Genomic DNA, 8,117 nt, shown 5'->3' on the forward strand with positions numbered 1-8,117 from the left:
TCACAAAGAAAACAACTAGAAAATAATACAAAAGAGTATATAATTAAGAGCTAAGCCACTTAATGTGAACCACACAATAAATTTTATTTAAATTGAACAAGTCCCAGCATGATTCATGGCAAGGATAGAACATACATTGGTTTGTGAAGTGTGGATAGAATCAGGTATCAGAACGGAGGGTAGAGGTATTTTAGACAGGGAACATGGAAAGTAAAGGCAGAGAAGAGAGAGCCAGCCTGGTGGGTACAACACCGTAGTAAAAACAGCTTAGAGAAGAGCTTTTCTAAAGCATTGCATTAGTGCTGTTTGAAATCATATTAGTTATGCAACTTCTGTCCCCCAAGGAACCCCATTCCCAAAGATCATGACTTGCTTTTAATGACCAGTGTTATGTAGTCTTGGCTTTAGGTTACAAGCATCTGAAGGGTTCAAGCAATACTGCCTTACTTGCTGTAGAACCATGCCTAAATCCAGTGAGATGAATAGTGACTTACTTTTTCAATATGCTTAATAAGGTCTAGGTTCCCAGACAGTAAAAACAATTCTCCAAACTTTTGTAATATGGGTTGAAATGTACCCAATACTACTTAGATGTACAGCAGATTATACATTTCTTTATTGCAAATAATCTCATCTTGTCCTTGAGTTCCCCACTGCCACTGATAATTGAAGAAAAACTTAGTCTCTAGATAAAATTAGAAAACCATAATTCAAAAAGGCACATGCACTCCAATGTTCACTGCAGCACTATTTACAACAGCCAGGTTATGGAAGCAACCTAAATGTCCATCAACAGAAGAACGGATAAAGAAGATGTGGTACATATACCACATCTTCTTTTTTTTTTCTCTTTTTTTTCCAAAATGAGCATTTATTTCACAGAAGCCTTGGCACAAAGAGGCTGGGGGGATGTGGTTTTAGTGATTGTTCTTGGTTGCCTCCTTTGCTGCAGCAATCAGTGGAGTGAGGCTGGAGAGGGGCTTGGCAATCTTCAGGAACTGATGCTGCAGCATCTCTTTAGCTGAACCTCTCTTCTCCACATCCATTTCAAGACAGCGGTTCAGAAAGTCTTGGAAGATAGCTGACAGCTTCTCTGGGTTCTGAAGCTCCGGGGTCCCATTGGTGGCGATGAGGTACAAGGCTCTCAGAGGACTTTCATTGAGGTATGGGGGCTCCCCTTCAATCATTTCGATGGCCATGATGCCCAGGGACCAACGTCAACCTTAGGCCCATAGGCCTTCCATGTCACAACCTCTGGTGCCATCCAGTACGGTGTTCCCACCATGGTGCTCCGTTTGCTCTGCTCTGGGGTGATCTGGCCACAGAATCCAAAATCAGTTAGCTTGACAGAGCCATCCATTCCCAACAGGATGTTGTCACTCTTGATGTCTCTATGAATAACTTGGTTCGAAGGCAGAAACTCCAAAGCCTGCAGGCACTCACGGCACACAGCTGCAATCTGGCCTTCATCCATGCAGGGTTCTGTTACCACGTCTGTCAGAGGACAATAGAATATTACTCGGCCATAAAAAGGAACGAAATTGGGTCATTTGTAGAGATGTGGATGGACCTAGAGAGGGTCATACAGAGTGAAGTAAGTCAGAAAGAGAAAAACAAATATCGTATATTAACGCATATATGTGGAATCTAGAAAAATGGTACAGATGAACTGGTTTGCAGGGCAGAAATAGAGACAGATGGAGAGAACAAACGTATGGACACCAAGGGGGGAAACAGGGGGTGGGGGGAGGGGGGGTTGGGATGAATTGGGAGACTGAGATTGACACACATACACTAATATGTATAAAATAGATAACTAATAAGAGCCTGCTGTACACTTCACTGTACAGTAGAAACATCATTGTAAAACAACTATACCCCAATTAAAAAAAAAAAAAAAAGAGACCCAGAGAGCTCCCTGCTCCTTTCACCATGTGAGGACACAGCAAAGAGATGGCCATTTATGAACCAGGCAGTGGGCTCACACCAGGCACTGGATTTGTCAGGGCCTTAATCTTGGACTTCTCATCCTCTAGAACTGTGAGAAATAAAATTCTCTTGCTTAAAAAAAAAAAAAAATTAACTGTTACCTCCAGTTAAAAGTCTCTTAATCAATCCATAATTTAAACTTCCTATCAAAGACATTTCTTACAGCCAGAGGGGTCTCCTCTCCCCCCTCTTCCTTGCCAAGATTGTTGCTGAGTAGAGAAGGAAGCTTCTATGGATTAATGATGGCGGGAAGAAGGGCCTTTAGTCTACCTCCTATGCTCTTGATCTGTGCCATCCAATACAATAGTCACTAGCCATGGGTGGCTACTGAGCACTGGAAATGCGGATGGGCCACATGGAGCTGTGGGGTAAATGTAAAATACGTACTGGCTTTCCAAGGTGTAGTACCCAAAAGCATATATATAAACTATCTCCTTAATATTTTATATTGATTTCAAGTTAAAATGAAAATATTTGGGCTTATATTGGGTTAAATAAATATGTTAACTATTCAAATTAATTTCACCTATTTTTAACTTTTTTAACGTGGCCGCTCGAAAACTGTAAATTGTATGTGTAGCTTGCATTATAGTTCCATTGGACTGGGCCGCTCTGGGTCTTCTCCTTCCTCCAGTGTAGTGCGGCGACTCTGTGTCCTCAGTCGTCAGCCCTGGCATCTGCTGAGGACTGTCTCGTCCTGCACGGTAACTACTAATGACGGTTACTGGGCCCATCGCCGGGACAATCCTCCAGGTGTAAGTCCTTCACCAACTACAGCTTTCTTTTCCCAGCCCAAGCCACTTTGATCTTTCAGTCTGTGATATTGTGATTTATAATAAGAAATACGTATTTGTTCTTTGTCCTGTTTCTGGCACAGAGCTCCTAAAACCCTTGGAATTTCCTCTGACGAGAGCAGATACAGGTGTGTCTTGTTATGTTAATGAGGTGACTTGGGGAAAGCACTGAAGGGTGGGGCTGGTTGCCCGGGAACCAACCTTGTGAGTAGAGGGTTGGAATTCTCAGTCCCACCCCGCTGACCTTCCCCTAGAGGCTGGAATTTGAATCAATCACCAATGACTAATGATTGAATCAATCATGCCTGTGTAATGAAGCATCCACTAAAGCCCCAAAGGACAGGGTTTAAAAACCTTCTGGGTTGGTGAACAGGTGGAGATTTGGAAAGCGTAGTGGGCTCAGAGAGGGCATGGGCTCTCCGAGCCATTTCCCCATAACTTTCCCTATGCATTTCGTCCATCTGGTTATTCCTAAATTACATCATTTTATAATAAACCAGTAATCTAGTAAGAAAAATGCTTCTCCGAGTTTCATGTGCTGCTCTAGCAAATTAATTGAACACGACGGTGGGGCGGGGGTGGTCATGGGAACCTCTGATTTATAGTCAGAAGTACAGATGACAATCTGGACTTGCGATTGGCATCTGAAGTTAGGCAGAGAGTTGGTGTGAGGGACAGTCTTGTAGAAATGAACCCTTAACCTGTGGAATCTGACACTGTCTCCAGGTAGATAGTGTCAGAATGGAGCTGAATTGTAGGACACGCAGCTGGGGTCCGAGAATTGTTTGCTTGGTGGTGTGGTAAACTCCCCCCAACACATGCCCACATTCGAATTGGGTGTAGAATGTTTACAGTCCTTGCAGCATCTCTGCTTCCTACCATTTAATAGCATATAGGACTTCCCTGGTGGTCCAGTGGTTAAGACTCCATTCGCGGGTTCCATCCCTGGTTGGGGAACTAAGATCCTGTATGCCGCATGGTGCAGCCAAAAAAAAAAAAAAAAGTAGCATATGAAGGTCATAGGCTTTGAATAATACTGTATCTCAGGCCCATTGCTCTAGAATCCTCCCAGTGTCCTTGTTAATTTATCATTCCAGAGCTATGATAGATAAAGCCATGAGGCTGATTACAAGCCTGGATGTTCTCAAATTCTCCCTCAAGCTATCTGGGGTTACTATCATCTTGCTACACCCTCCTTTGCCCAAGGCTGAGAATGATGGCTCATCAAATTCCTATTCCAGAATTCAATTATGCTTATCTTCTCTCAGGTTGCAGCCCTCCTAATCTGTCTCGTTTTCTCTTATCATGTAAAACTTTCTCTTTCCTATTCCTGTCTGAAAGGTCTTTCCTATCCATCATGTTCTGCATGCTCCTTACACTATGCATGACGGTAAAACTCTATAATCTGAGTTCATGAGATTGGCTCTTGATATTCGAAGGAGAGCGTTTAGAAGACAGACTATAGAGCCACTGAGCTCTACTGGAGATCATCACTAACGTCGGGGACATAAATGCATGAGTTCCAGTTTTACCTGCACTGTCAAGGATTTGCTGAAATCCTGTAATTCTCTATATAACAATTGCTTCTAACCTTCACATAAACTATTTCATTTCTTCCTTTATAATATGTTTTTAAAAAGCTGTACTTTGGGGCTTCCCTGGTGGCGCAGCGGTTGAGAATCTGCCTGCCGGTGCAGAGGACATGGGTTCGAGCCCTGGTCTGGGAGGATCCCACATGCCGCGGAGCAACTAGGCCCGTGGGCCACAACTGCTGAGCCTGCGCGTCTGGAGCCTGTGCTCTGCAACGGGAGAGGCCGCGATGGTGAGAGGCCCGTGCACCGCTATGGGGAGTGGCCCCCGCTTGCCGCAGCTGGAGAGGGCCCTCGCACAGTGACGAAGACCCAACACAGCCAAAAATAAATAAATGGATTTAAAAAAAAAAAAAAAAAAAAAAAAAAAGCTGTACTTTAAGTAATTACTATACTTACAAGTATCTACAAAATACATATATTTTGTAAAATTACACATATTCACTTTAAAAATTCAAAAATAAAATAAAATTAATTAAAATAAAAAATAAAAATTCATACAGCACAGAAAAAGCCAAATAAGAATAAAAGTATCCAAAATACCCAAAAAATGATAACTGCGGCTAACAATTTTGTGACTATCTTTCCAAATACTGTGATTCCAGATTATTATGCTTAGTAATCAATTTTAAATCAATGGGATTATTCTATACATGCTATCTTTTTCACTGATAGATCTTGTGCATATATTTTCACATGAATTAATATAGAAACATAGATTAATTTTAATGGCCACAGAGTATTCCACCGTAGGATTATATCTTAATTTTTCTGTCTAGTTCCATATTAATGGATTGGGAGGGGGCTAAAATAAAGAAAGCCAGAAATGGACATCCTAACAGATACAACATTTTGCATTTGTGCAATTACTCCTTACAATAAATTCTAGAATTGAGATTGGTGGTTCAAAAGGTATATACATTTTATATTTTGATACAGCGTGTCAAATTGCCTTGTAGAAAAGTTGTATTGATTTATATACCCACAGTAAATTAGAGGGTCTGTTTCCCTTCACTTCCTACAACAATGGGTCATTTCGATCTTTCACAACTTTATAGATACGGAAATTATATTTCACAGTTGTGTTTGTTTTTTTTTAGTAGATTTTTTTTTTTTTTTTTTAATTTTTTGGCCACACAGCATGAGGGATCCTAGTTCCCCAACCAGGGATAGAGCTTGCGCTACCTGCAGTGGAAGCATGGAGTCTTAACCACTGGACCGCCAGGGAAGTCCCTTTCACAGTTGTTTTTAGCTCATGTCTTTGATTATTAATAAAGCCAGAAGTATTTTTATATTTATTTACCAATGTGTTTCTTCATATATCATTGGCCTGTTAAAACCTATCACAGATTTTTTTCCTGTTGAATTGTTAATTTTTTATAGATTTATTCATTTGTACATTATGGCTATTAATTTTTTGACATGTGTTATGAATTTTTCCTAATTTTTTAATGAATCTTTTAGCTCATTTATGGTATTCTTTGCCCTAAAGAAGTTTTAAATTATAATGTAGTTTCCAGTTCCTGTGATAATTTCCAAACAACAAAATATAAATATATACACTTAGATTCCCTTCAAGTTCTTTTACATTTAAATCATTGATTTATCTTAAAGTTTACAGGTATCTAAAAGTAGGGATTTAACTTATCTTTTCTAAATCACTAGCCAACTGTTCAAAAATATTATTTGATGAATAATTCATCTTTTGTGCCACTAGTTTGAATACACCTTTACCATATAATGAATGTCATATATTAACTTGGTCCTATTTTTAGACTGACCAGCTTTTTCTATAACCTATTTCTGAGCCAATAATGCACTGTTTTTCTTTTTTGGTAGCTTTATGGTACATTTTTACCTGTGGTAAGGTATATTATAATCCTCCAAATTCATTCTTCCCCACCCTACTCTGTTCCTTTGCTCTCTGGCTTTTGGATGGGTTTGGCCAACAAAGAAAAGGGAAGGATTAGGGATTGTGAGGTCTAAGTATTTATTCTCCTAGCTCCCCACTTGTGGGTCCCTATGAATGGAGGTGTCTCTCATCCTATCAAAAGTCCCTGTTCCTAAAAACCAGCCTCTCCACTCAGCTTTTTAAGTTTCTAAGTTACTGAGTTCCAGTAACTTTCCTCTTTTTCCTACTTCGGTCCTGGGAGTGATAACAGCGTCCTGGGTTACTAATCCTGGGGTGTTGCACTAGATCTTCCAATTTCCCTTATATGCTGCCAAAACTTTATCAATAGCCCCTCTCCTCTCGGTACCCCGACTTGATTGTGTCATCTGTCTCTGGCTGGGAACATTACTGATACAAGTGGTAATAGTGAATATCTCTATCGAATCCTGGCTTAAACTGGAATGCTTCCAGTGTTTCACCATTAACCATCCTTCACTACAGTTAACATCAAACCATCTCTATTGTCCTTGGACACACTCTATCACCTCTTCCTTCCCTCTCAGCACATGGTCTCACCTGCTACTATATCTGCAAACTTATATGCAGTCCTTTCTTCCTTCCCTCCTCTCACAGAGGGAGAGTGATTTCTCGTTTTGTCTCAGCTGAATTCCTCTGGCTATTAAGCTCAGGATTCCATCCTTTCATTTTTCTCAGGGATCTTGGGCTATCACCCTTTCCACTCACTCAAGTTACCAGATCGAAATATTTCATGACTGTCAATTCTTTTTTCTTTCTTCTTCTTCTTTTTTTTTTTTGTCACACCGCACAGCATGCAGGCTCTTAGTTCCCCAACCAGGGATCAAACCTGGGCCCCCTGCAGTGGAAGCTCAGGGTCCTAACCACTGGACCACCAGGGAAGTCCCCATGCCTGTCTATTATTAAAGTGAAGTCCCCAATGGCTCGAGTCCCACTCGTTTCTTCCCTCCCTCTTCCTCTTCACCATTGAGTCTCAAACTTTACTGGGCATTTATTCCTCAACTTCCTCTAATTCCATGGAAACTTCTCCTGCAAGATCACAGTGTCAGAAGTGGACAGAGTGAACAGTGCAAGAGGTTTCTTTGGGAATAGCACCTGTGAAATATGAAAGGGGAGGAAGCAGGATTTGAGCATAGAAGGCCTTCAGGTGGTGATGCAAATCTGAAAAATTCTTGGTCAATCCAACAAGAAGTCCTGGGGCAAAAATTGCTCCTTAAAGGAGCCCTGGGCTGGGCAGAAGTCCTTACTTACTCAATGTTCTCGTTAAGCTCCATCGTTTGCTGTGGGCTGTCCAGGAAGAGCTTGGCCTCAGTCTGAAAGCTGAGGCAGATTTGGGAGGTACTAAAATCTGGACTCTGTTGGCTCAATGACATTGATCATTCTGTCCTTAAAAAACAACCTCTGATTCTTCCCTGTTACTCTCGCAGCTTCTTCTCAATCACATTTGAAAGACTCTTTCTCTGACCATGCACTTACGCTGTTCCTCAGGGTTTGGTCCCAGATCTTGTTTGTTTTGTACCCTGAATACTCTATCTAGAAAAGACTCACACATGTCAATAGCTTCAAAATGCTGGTGGCTTCCGAATGCACTGCTATAGCCACGATCTCTGTCCTAAGCTCTAGGCCTGTGTACCCAACAGCCCAGGAGACATTTTCACCCACATGTCTCACAGGCACCTTAAGTCTTCCTAACTGAATTCCTTACTTTTCCTCCAAACCTGCTTCTTCCCCTCCAGCATTTTCTATCTCAGTCATCTACCTGGTTGTCCATTACCCTCATCTCCACCCTCTCTACAATCTTATGCAATCGCTAAGTCT

At 41.3% G+C, this 8,117-nt stretch overlaps 1 pseudogene; it reads right to left on the bottom strand.

The window, feature by feature from the left end:
- Positions 1 to 861: 861 nt before the first annotated feature.
- On the bottom strand, positions 862 to 2,723 carry LOC132363329 (serine/threonine-protein kinase PAK 1-like; annotated as a pseudogene).
- Between the last annotated feature and the right edge of the window lie 5,394 nt (positions 2,724 to 8,117).

Source organism: Balaenoptera ricei, chromosome 3 (assembly GCF_028023285.1).
Source record: "Balaenoptera ricei isolate mBalRic1 chromosome 3, mBalRic1.hap2, whole genome shotgun sequence".
NCBI classification, from domain to species: domain Eukaryota; kingdom Metazoa; phylum Chordata; class Mammalia; order Artiodactyla; family Balaenopteridae; genus Balaenoptera; species Balaenoptera ricei.